The following is a 12,172-nucleotide window of genomic DNA, read 5'->3' on the forward strand; positions in this document are numbered from 1 at the left end:
GAGGTTCTAGGTAATGGTGCTGGCATTTGATGAAATCTGGACTACATTGGGCTGGATTTTGTACCTTAATATTTTAATTTTATTTGTTTATTTTGTGGATGGGAAGTTGGCTCTGAAACGATTCAAAGTAGTCTTGCCATGGCATTCTTCCGGGATTTGGTTTTGCTCCAGAATACAACTCTTGAGATTTCCTGGTGGCCTCCCATCCAAGGACTAAACCCACGCAAGCCTATTGCACCGTTTCCCCCCTGTGGGCTGGCCTGTGCTGGGTCTTAAAAATAAAGTTGAGTGTAGCTCAGATCTAGCGATCTCACGGCCATGGCCGTAACTTAAGTCGCAAGAGGGTAGATGTTTTTCTCCACTTCTCCGTCTAGCAAACGGGAGCGGGGGGGGGCGGTTTCCCCGTGGTCTCCCCTCCAAGCACTTCCCGGCCCCGGCCCCGGCCCCGCAACGCGGCAGACGTGAGGCGCTCTCCGCCTAGCCGGAGCCAGAGCGCAGCGACCCGGGAGTTCCCTTTGTCAGCCAACGGACCCGACGCGAGCGCTCCGCTGCGGAGGCGGGCGGGCGGGCGGGGCGGGCGCTGGGGCGGCTCGGCCAACGGGCGTGGCCAGCTGGCCCCCGAGAAGCCTGTTTGCTCGGCCAGCAGGGCGGACGCCGCGGCGCGGACCCCACTTCCAGCGGGCTTTTGTGCGCCCCGAGCCGGCCGCCTTTGCTCCGCTGGCGAGGAAGAGGAGCGCGGACCGGAGCCGATGGGACCCCGCTGGCGCCGGAGACGAGTCTGAAAAGCAGCCGGAGCCGAGCGGAGGGCGCGCGGAGCCCTCTCGGTGCCAACTTCCCCAGTTCCAGCTAGTTGCTTTGGGGTAAGGCGAGTCTCCGCCGCTCTTTGACTTCCCCTCGCTCCCCGTTTTTTTGGGGGGGGTCTCCTTTCGGGCTGCCCTCCCTTTTAAGAAGGGGATAACGCCTCTCTCTGCAAGGCCGAGCCTCTGCCTGCTCCAAGGGAGAGGGGGATTTTCTTTGTTCCTCGGGGGGCCGGCCCTCCGGATCGCGCGATGGGGGTCCCCGGCATTGGCGGGACCCTTCAGGAGCTGACTACAACGCCCATCGGGCCCGGCCCGCGCCGCTCTCCCGCGGGAAGTGGTTCGGCCTTCTGAACGGCCGCGGTTCGGGAGACCCTCGGAGTTCGCGGCCGGGGCGTGGGATCTGCCCTCGCGGCGCCTCTGCTCCGTTTCGCGCTCGCCTCGGGTCGCGGCTGGCGGGCTGAGCGCCGGTGCTGGCCGGCCGCGGGCTCCGGGCGCCTCGCCTCTCCCTCTCTCCCGGGAGCCCCTTTGCCCCTGGGCGCTTCGGGAGGCGACCTGGCTTGCCGAAAACAAACCTGAACCTTCCTCTTCCTTTTCCTGGATGCTGTTGCTGAACCGATTGGTTGCGCGGTGAACGTTGGAAACGGAATCCTGCCCCTTTCCTGGGTTTCGTGGGAGCCTCATCCTGCCCGGTCCTGCTGAATTGCTTAATCACCTGTTGGGTTTCAGAAGCAAGTTTCAGACAAGAACTTGCCGCCCGTTTCGGCTCCTGCCGGAGATCTAGAGGTGGCCCGGTCAACCTCTGCGGGGCTTCTTGCTGGCAATTCCTTTTCGCTCTGCGTTTTCTCTGAAGTCAAACCGGCTTCCTTGAGGATTTCTGCTCCCTTTGTCCCCCCCAGTGATAATCCTGTGCGTTCGGTTGGGCTGAACGAGTAGCCTAACTGGTGGGGAGCTCTGCAACTGAGTAGGGACATCTGCATTTTTCTGCTCCAGGTCCAACCAATTATGTTTTTTCCAACAGTCCACTCAGCATTTCAGCTGCGATCTTGCACCAGTTAATCTTGCAAAACTTCTGAGTAGCAAGGCACACCTTTCCGTTTCAGTTATAGTTGGCGTTGGCGTCTCCTCTTAGATATAAAGCAGTGTTTTTCAAACTTGGAACTTCAAGATGTGTGGACTTCAAGTCCCAGAATTCTCCAGCCAGCTTGCTGGCTGGGGAATTCTGGGACTTGAAGTCCACACATCTTGAAGTTCCAAGTTTGAAAAGCATTGAGATATTGCCTTAAGCTGCTTCCAGATAGAGGGGATCTTTGCTGTGGGCATTGTTAGAGAACAAACAACCCTTCAGTTCTCTGTACCATCTTGTAAAGTGATTAAACAACTAAAGAATCCCTTGAGCTGAGCTTAACTCCAGGTGACTTCATAGACTATCAGTTTCTTGAGAATGGTATCAAATTGATTTGCTGCTCCTTTTTTTTAGGATTTTTTTTTTCCAACTTCCCAGGCTAGCCTACCGATCTTGGATCTGCTGGTGGTCCTCTATCCATGTACAAACTAGGCCTGACCTTGCTTAATTTCCTAGTCCAGATGACTAGGACAGGTAGTCCCTAGCCACCTACTAAGATTTACAGAAGTTGTGAAAGTACATCAAAATATTACGTGATTTGTTTGTGTTGCGCTTTTATGGGGTGAAGATGAGTTGAGTGGCGTAGGATACGTTGCAGAGTGACTTGAGGAGACTGGAAACCAGGATGGGAAATTTATTTTCTACAGAGCCCCAGGCAGCAGGTGCGTTAAGCCTACCCTGTCTGAAAATCTCTGCCCTTTCTTGTTAATGGTTGTAGAGTCCAGTCTAAATTAGAACTTCTTAAAAAAACAAAAGTGGTTCAACACTTTCTAGTTTTGACCCTTTCAGACGCCACCAAACGGTGATAGACTTGGAGTCCTTTCCCGTGTCAGCAACTACGACCCAACATATGGAAAAATAACTGTTGTGTGATGTGTTATTTCTGTGCAGTGGTGTGGCAGCTCTGAAATTTGGAGGCTATTGCTAGGCTGGGCTTGACTTAAAAGCATTAAGTTTAAATCCTGAAGTCTGAAAGTTTTTCTTCATCAACATTTTGTTTGAGCTAACTTTAATGCATAATTCAGCTTTTTTCTGGGATAAATACAGGTTTCATTTTCTGGTGGGCTGGGCACACAGTAACATTATAAAGCATTGATGCATTTTTCAGGCTAATTTTCTCCAGAGGGGTCTCTTTCGCAGCAGGCTGCTTTGATAAGCTTTTTTCTCCATTTACAATTTTCTCAATAACTCTCAAAATAAATATAGGGGGGAGGATATTGAGAATGTATTCTTCAAATCTGCCAGAAGGCAGTCTCCTTCTAGTTTCACTTTCTGTTCCTTTGCCAGGCCTTCAGGTTTGCCTCTAGAACCCTTGTTCAACTCTTCGTTGCTGCATCCACGCAATTTTCTTAGATTTATCAAAGGAGGTTACCATTCACTTTGGGGATTTCCTGATAATACCCCATCTAGGTGCTAACCAGCTTCATGGATCAGCCAAGATTGGTTGATTGATTTTGATTACATGCCATCAAGTCACTGTTGACCACAAAGGTAGGTTTTCTCCATGATGATCTGTCCCTAACCTAGTCTTTCAGGTCTTCCAACTCATCACCACTGTAGCTGAGTCCATTCACCTTGCTGCTGGTTGTCCTCTTCTTCTCTTTCTTTCCACCTTTCCAAGCATCAGAGGCTTCTCCAGAGAGCTGGGTCTTCGCATAATGTGTCCAAAGTAGGATAATTTGAGCCTGGTCATTTGTGCCTCGAGTGAGAACTCTGGGTTGATTTGTTCAGTGAACCATTGGTTTGTTGTCTTGACTGTCCAGGGTATTCTTGCAGGTCTTCTCCAGCACCAGAGTTCAAAAGCACAAATACTCTTCTATTCTGCTTCTTCAAAGTCCAACTTTCATTTCCATTGAGTGTTGGCTTGCATGATTCTGATCTGCTCTTGCTTCTTGTTGAAGGACTGGTTGCTTGGGTTGAAAAGCAATGCTGTTAAACTGCAGTGTACTTTGTTTTCTGTTGACTTAAATACATCAGGATGTGAGAACCTCATGCAGAACCTGATCCGTTGGATCTGGAGAGAGTGGTGAGACATCCTTGTATACAGAGGAGTGAATAGGCTGTATGTGCAAGCCTTTCCATCCACCTTCGTCTCATTTACGGCGTCCAGTAGAAGGTCAGCTACTTTTTGTTCAGTACTGGAGTGGGTTGTAGAGCAGTGTTCCTCAACCTCAGTGACCTTAAGATGTGTGGACTTCAACTCCCAGAATTCCCCAGCCAGCATGGCTGGCTGGGGAATTCTGGGAGTTGAAGTCCACATGTCTTAAAGTCACTGAGGTTGAGGAACACTGCTGTAAAGGACAAAGAAATTATTCTGTTCCTCTCCTAGCTGTTTGACAGAAATTCTTTTTTAACACTGGCAAAATGACTAACATTCTCTCCCCCTAAGCTGACATGAAACTAAAACGTAGGCTGCAACATTAACTGTTGATAACCTTTTGTGGACTTCTCATTTTGATTATTAAACATGGTCGTGGACCACAAGGAACCATAGTTTTGAGGATTGTCTTGTAGATCTGAACTGGGAGCTAATGAAGTTCCACAGCAGTTACCAAAGTCCACTTTTGTTTATTTCAATTATGCAGATGCTGACTCTCGTGCCTTTTAGATTTTGTTTTGTTTTATAAATCAAGATTTAAAGGTACAAGAAGGATTGTGCCCAGGAGCATCTAATCCATCTATTAGACAGGCAAGAAGCTGTTTAAACTGAAATGTGTCTTGCACGTTTGCAGCGAAGAGTCAAACTTTGGCAGAGAGCAACAGTTACAATCTTATTGCTGTCTGCTCATAAAGAGGTCGAGTACCACTCAAGATTCTTTCAGTGATATTTAGATAGCTTGGTGTGAGTAATTTGCTCCGTGAATCACTGTGAAATTTATGGAGAAAGAACCGCATGCATTAAAATTTCTGCCTCCTCTTCATCACAAGGACAAAACTGTTCATTAAGAGGGATTTTCACACACACACAAAAGTCCATCTAATAGTAGATTAAATTTAGCCCTCAGGAAAATTAGCTGATGCCTGACAATACGATACCCAAGTAATTGGCAATGCCTTTTATACAGTTAAAGGACAACCCAACATGTACTGGAGAAGAAAATTGAAGGTAGCAGGTATGAAATATTGACGCCAATAACCAAAGGATGAATTTCATGGGATAAGCCAGACCATTTCTGCCTCTAAAGTGTGAGAGTTAGTTCTTACCATGTCAGTGAAAAACAACTTGATGCTGAAGTTCTTGGAGTTGTCGTGAACTTGCTTAAATGACTCATTCATTTTGGGGTGAAGCTTGACAATAGTCGGTAAATACTTAGTGATTGAGATCATACATGTGCTATGATTTACTTTGCTTAATTTGATGCATCATTGTTGGCTGAGTTCACCCAAAACTCCAAGCTATAAGCCATGGCTTAGAAACCCCAGCAGCTGGATTATGGCTAAGGGAACCACTGGTGAGCCTTTGTTCTGTTAGCAGCCTTTTGCGTTTCTTTGCTAGATTTCCAGAGTTTGGGGAGGTGCTGAGATGGGGATTTGAGCATCAAGGGGGATTCCAGTGCTATGGGTGACCATGTGCTGAATGTTACTTTATATTGGGTAATCAATTTCAAGAGAATAGCTCCATGGAGAGCAATGGATAAGAGCCCTCTTATTCATATTGTTCAAGAAAAACTGTCAGTAGGGTGTACACACTTTAGGATTGGGTATCAATTGAGTCTTTTCTAAAAAAAATCCAAAGAACAGGTCATCACAATCTTTTCTAAAAGGCTGTTGAAGCTAGGCTATACTCTAGGGCAGTGTTGTCCAAACTTGGCCACTTTAAGATGAGTGGACTTCAACTCCCAGAATTCCCCAGCCAGCCATGCTGGCTGGGGAATTCTGGGAGTTGAAGTCCACTCAAAGTGGCCAAGTTTGGACAACACTGCTCTAGGGAAAAAGGACAGGTGAATGCCTCAGATTTGGTCTTGTCTGCCTTCCTGTATCTCTCCAGTGCAGCAGATCTAAAACTCATGGAAAGAAGCTGTGTTTTATAAGGTGCTCATTATTACTTGTATGATATGTATGTATGTATGTATGTATGTATCAATCGATCAAATTTGGTCACCGCCCATCTCACTTGGAAGCAACTCTGGACAATTTACAGTAATAACAAGAATAAATATTAATTAAAATGCAGTAAAATGCAATAAAAACCATATTCATACATAAATAATATCTTCGAAGGTACTGCTAGTACCTTCTACCTGGTAGATAAGGATATTAACCTACAGTAGCATCTTCAAGGTGCTAGCCACCCCCAAGGTTGGTTGCCCTTCTTCTTGCCCCACGCAAGTTGGCAGAGCCAGGTCTTCACCCCTTTCTGGAAGGTCGAGAGAATAGGGGCCTGCCTCACCTCTGGGAGGAGGGTATTCCATAGGGTGAGGACAACGGCAAAGAAGGCTATCCTTCTGGGCCCCGACAGCTGGCATTCTTTCATTGACAGGGTCTGTAGCATACCCTCTCCTTGACTGGGTGGGATGGGTTGATATAATGGGTGTGAGACAATCCCTTGGGTGTTGGGTCTTCTGCAACCTGTTCTTCTCTAGATGTATCACAAGCTGCTCTCCAGATGTGTTGGGCTGAACCTTTTATCATCTTGCTATAACATATGGCTGTGTTGGCTAAGGAAGATGAATCAGCACAAGGGTGGGGAGTCTTATCTCTACTTCAGCCCTACCCTGCAGACTTCATTATTCAGATAGGAGAAATTCTGAGAGAACTTCAGTTGACTTTGGCTGATCTCCAAAAGGAAAGCAGGGTTGGAAAGGGTTGTTGGACACCAGGAAAATCCAGGGCCAAGAGCTAGATTGGAAAGACAAGAAAACATCCCAAAAGATGTCAGTGGCGCAGCATTTACACAGTGCTGCCAGGACAATTTCGTGGACGTGTCCATGCAGTTACCAAAAATTAAGCTTCATTTGAAAGACACTTTATCTTTACCTTTCAGTTTTGCCTACAAGGCTCTAAAACCTCCTGTTACGCTTCCCAGGCTGCCCAACTCTCTTCTTTGGAATTAGGAAGGGTAGCTGCTTGACATCGAAGTATATCTTCACACTGTTTTGCTTTCTCTGGTCTGGCTGATGGTTGTATACTCTGTGTCTTAGCAGCTGCAGTCCTGTGTTTTGCATGGTATTGTGCCCTCCAGTATTATTGTGTGCATTTTTGTGTATACCACAGTCCTCTGTGGAATAGCTCTAGTCTGAAGATAAATGGCTTGAGTTAGGAGCAGCATTTTGGCATGCGTTGGCTGAGCCCAATTGATGACCTGGACTTGGAGACCTCCTTCAGATGTTCACCTCTGTTATAAACCCTGCTCTCACTTTCACTGTCCCAGAGTCCATGCAGGGGAAAGTCAGCAGGAACCCATCTGTGTGCTTATGTAAGGTTTTGAAAGGAACCTTCCGAAAGTAGGGTTCATTTTAGACTTTTTTTCCTCACTACAGAGCCATCTCCTCTGCTCCTTCCATTTTGTGAGGATTAAGGGGGAGTAGTGTGATATGATTAATGGAAGAATTCCAGTTGACCCTAATTTTCCCTGACATCAGAACCAAGAAACCATAGCTTTAACCAGGTTTTAATCCAGCTTCATATATATACAGTATTAGAGAAACTTTATTAAACTTTGCTCTGTAAATCTGAATTGGGATAGGGGTAGCTTTATTCTGTCAAGTTTATATAACCTTAGATTAAAGTCCAATAGTGAGATATTGGGAACATTTTAACGTGATGTTTCAGTCCATAAAAATGTGTTTGCAGACATTTGCAGGCAAATACTTGTGGAGAGTGAAAGACAGAGAGCAAATCATAGCATTGCTGCTGGCATTACTAAAAATATTACTCTTGCAAACTGTGTTTGGGAAGAGTGGTGTGAAAGGTTATAATTTGGAGGCTTGGTCCAAAAAAATCCCTCTGAACTCTCTGAGTGTGGCTAAGAGATCTGGAGAGGGCCGCATGTTCATGTAGAGCTCTCCATGGCTCGATGTTGTAACTGTATTGACAGATCATAATTATAGTGAAGTAGGCTTTGTGAACCTTGATTTAAGTTTTGGCAAAGTTGTTAATGCTAGCCAGTACTTGTAGTCCTAAGCTGGGAGTGACATGCTTTTGAGTCTAAGGACTGCATATGTGCCTGGCTTTGCATATGGCTACTGTTCCAGTAAGAGGAGTAAAGTATGTTTCAGTGAGTTGATCATTACTAATTCACTGCTTTGGAGGAACGGTAAGATTGCCACACCTTGGATAGAGAGGCATGGACTATTACTCATCTTTATGTATTTCTGCTTATCCCTAGCTATTTTTTGAATGTCACTTTCAAATAAACTTGCAGAATATTGAAACCTAAAATAAAAATAATAATATCCCCCCCCCCCCCGGATCCTGACATTTCTTTGCAAAGCTGTTCTACAAACCCTTTGCTCTTGGGCGAAACACCATAAAGGTTGGGCTGTACTGAAGATGTGGAATTGCTGGTCTTTTGCTGTTAGTGGACTGTGGTTATTGTGGACCATTGGTTCTACAGACTGGAGCTGATTAGAGCTGTAATCTAACAGCAGTTAAAGGGTCACGGGCTTCCACCTTAACAATGTGGTCTCAAGGCTGACCCCTGAAATCCTTGCTGTGCTCCCCAAGATTTCCAAATAATTTTTAACCAACTTGAAATGTTTAATGGGGTAGAGGGGTGGTGGGGAGGAATTATTAAGTAATCAGGTCAGTTAATTAGTTAGATGCCATCAAGCTGGGTTTGTCTTCAACTTTTTCTTAGATGCCATCTAAGCCTACCTTGAATAACCACCTACAGCTCTTTCAAGAACATTCTAGTAATCTTTCTTATTCATTGCATTTCTGTTCTGAAATTTTCCTCGACCTTACCAAGCATAATCATTTCTTTTCCTAGTCCATCTAACGCTCACATTTCATGCCTAAAATATGTGAGTTCCTGATGCCTTGTGAGTACTCAGTGATTATTTGGTCCAGGAGCAATTTCTTCCAGTCCATGGCGCTCTTAACCATCACCTCACAATGTATAATTGAAATATGCCAATTTTTCCCTTGCTTTCACGCCAGAAATGTTAAGCAACGGTCTTTCCAACGATAATGCGTGGCTGATCATCAGCTGTCTTTAATTTCAAGGAAATGCCAGTGTAAATGTTCCGCTTGCCTCACTTTTTGCCACGCAGTTCCTAACGCAACGTCCGTTTGAACCACAGGGTAGTTGTCAGCCTGGGAGAAAAAAGGTGCGAAAACCCTGGTATAAGCATAAATTTACGTGCTGGTTACTCTGTGAGCCTAGACTGGCAGTGACTCAAAACAGCTCATAATTTATCACAGCAAGGCAATGTCCGTTCAAAGTTTTCTCTTGAAGTGAGTGGGCCCAGCCCATGTATTAGCATTATTCAGAAAGTGGCCAACAGTGTGCTTTTGTTCAGTTAACCCCATGTAGTGGATAAACTACAGCTAGTTCTTCTCTTTTTGACCAAAGGCGCTTTTAACTATCTCCCATTGTTCTTTAAAGGGTGGGTGAATTGCATTAAGGAGGGAGGGAACCGGATGTTCACCTTGTTTGTTGTGAGATCTTGGGTTACTTTAAGGAGGAAGTAGAGGAAACGAGGGTGTGTGTAGAGATACAGTCCTATTAAGACTCTTTACAGTGAGGAAATACAAGAATAGCATCCACAAAGGGTAAATTATTTTGTTACTGCAGCCTCCAGAGATTCTCACAAACAAGGGCTCCCACTGTTTGTAAATTCAGAGGCCTTTTCTGTCAAAGGAATCCAGATATCGTCACGATTCCATCTGGTTCTTTCTCCTGTACAATGGAGAAGGATTTATAAAAAATACACAAAGCAGTAGAAGAGGTATTTAGGGATAGCGGAATGCGTTTGTATTGCTAAACGTGCCAGAAGTCCTTCTTTTGGCAAATTGCAATTAATGGAGCATATGCTGAGAGAGATGGTGGTGGTGAAGACACAAAGCCACAGCGTGTTCTTTAAAACAGGCTTAACCTAGTTAATATTAAAATAACAGAACCAACCACGACTCAGAAAAAATAAAATTTATGGCTCAGCCCTTCTGTATAAAAAGAACTCATTTGCATCTATGCCATGTCTGTTGTAACTTCAGCTCCCAAATGTAAAATAGGAACCTCAGCTGCTAAAGGATCCTGGCTGGGGAATTCTGGGAGTTGAAGTCCACGTATCTTAAAGTTGCTAAGGTTGAGAAACACTGCCTTTCATCTAAACCAATAGACATTTGATTTAGCATTTTAGTGAAGATTTTGCTTAGTTAAGGGGCAGAATGTGGACAGATTCAACTGATTGTGAAAAATCCTAGGAGATTACATCCTTAGAAGAAGACAGCAATAAACTACTTCCATATTATTGCCTAGAAAAATATGCAGATGTGTCTAAGAGGTTGCCCAAGGTTGACCTTGATTCAAGAGAATGCTTAGAAGGGAAGGGACACATGAAAAAATACAGGAACCCAAGGCCTCAACTCACTGCTTATTTTCCAGATGCCTATTTTTATCTCCAAAGACCTTCTTCTTCTTTAATCAGAGACACAGGGCTTGCAATACAGATGTGCAAAATGGCATGTTCTATTCCTTGGAGCACTCTGTATCTTCAAAACACTGGGGGATGGGGGGGCTTGTCCATTTTTGGACATCTGCCTTCTAAAGAGGAAGTGGTTCTTGCCGTGCCAGAAATTTGGGGCTGGACTGTGTTCAAAGCATTGTGAACCACATCTGGATTTGGAAGATGCAGTTCTGGAAGGGTCCGAACTACTCCCGAGTTGCTCAAATTGGTCTTTTCCGAGGGAGAAACAGAATGTGCTTAAAACAGACTGTTTTATTTTGCTCATAACTCTTTTGGATAACTTTGCGTCGATCTGCTCCTAGGGGGAACACAAGGGAGAAAGCATAAATACAAATCTTCAGCTTTATACCTCTCAAAGCGCTTCTGTGGACATAACCTTGTTTTAAATATTCCCCATCTCTTTAGATGTAGAAATGGGTACACCAAACCCTGTCCAACTGAATCTTTTATTTCCCTCCCTTCCTTTTTAGGATCAGTCCCAAGTGTTTCCTGCTGAAAATTCCTCTTACTTAAAATGGTGAAAGTGTCCCAGAGATTCTACCACTTTCGGTTTAGTTAAAACACACTTCTGAAACTTATTTTTCATATGATTTCCTTTTTCTCTGCCTTTTGTCTTATAGGAACCTTAGTAAAATGACTTCAGCTGAATCTTTTGACACAACTGCACTTCTACCGAATCTAGCTCTCCTCCTTGCTCAACCACTCCATTGCAAAACACTTCTTTAAAAAGGAGGAAACAGGAACAACAGGCTGGGTTTGGTCTGATAGTAGCAACTTCCATAAGGCATGACGTCTTTACTCTTCAGAGTCCCTGTGACTTTGTGGAATTCCTGGTTCCTAATTAGCAAATTATCAATGCTGGTGAAATTTGTTATTAAGAATAAGCCTCTGCAGATTTTCTCTGAGAGGTAGGAGAGCATGACTGCATCTTACATGTCTCGTTAATTGCACATTCTGCAAACATAATGGCTGCATAAAGTAGCTGAAATTGATAATTTATTAAGAAAGGAAATTAATGAACTACACTTAATTTGGTTTAAAGGCTCAGATTCACAACTTTTAACTTTTCTAATTGGCTCACTTGCCAATGGCTTAAACCACAACTGAGTTTCACACATTTCTCTAAAATGCTCAGCATGATTAACTATTTATGTTTGAAAAGCCGTGTGCATGTACGTGTGCATATATAATTATTTGGGAGGATTGTTAATTAGATTTCTTTTACAGTTGATTAATAATCAAACCTGCATTTTGCCCCATATTGTATTCCTTCATTATGTTACTAATTAATTTTATGATGTCGCACATTTCTTTAACAAATTCCAGCGAAGAAAAGCAGCAATGAAAACTTTTCTAGGGTTGCAAGCAGTAATTCCCAAATGCCTCGATGAAGTAAGGATGTGTTTAATGGTATCGCTGAAGGAGAGTAATTGCAAACTCTTGTTTTATGGCTACAGCTGAGCTGACTGTGCTTGCAATAATAGTGATGGTTGTAGGAAGAGAAAAGAGTCGCTATTCTCGGGCACAATGCTGGCTTTCTGTCTTCCCTTCTTGTGTCACCGGTATATGTTTCTCCTGGGTTCCTAGTAGGAGCAAGTTCTTAAATACTACAACTTGGG

The 12,172-nt window shown here is 44.4% G+C and overlaps 1 protein-coding gene across 2 annotated transcripts in view; it reads left to right on the forward strand.

The window, feature by feature from the left end:
* Positions 1-719: 719 nt before the first annotated feature.
* TSPAN14 (tetraspanin 14) overlaps positions 720-12,172 on the forward strand; it is a 42,056-nt gene continuing 30,603 nt past the window's right edge. For both annotated transcript variants that reach the window (XM_088129374.1, XM_088129382.1), the window contains exon 1: positions 720-860. The gene's annotated coding sequence lies outside the window, so the exon portion shown is untranslated. The remainder of the gene's footprint in view (positions 861-12,172) is intronic.

This window comes from Python bivittatus, unplaced genomic scaffold (assembly GCF_059951505.1).
Source record: "Python bivittatus isolate LINGU-HERP-01145 unplaced genomic scaffold, Pbiv_v1 ctg000050_np1212, whole genome shotgun sequence".
In the NCBI taxonomy this organism is placed as follows: Eukaryota; Metazoa; Chordata; class Lepidosauria; order Squamata; family Pythonidae; genus Python; species Python bivittatus.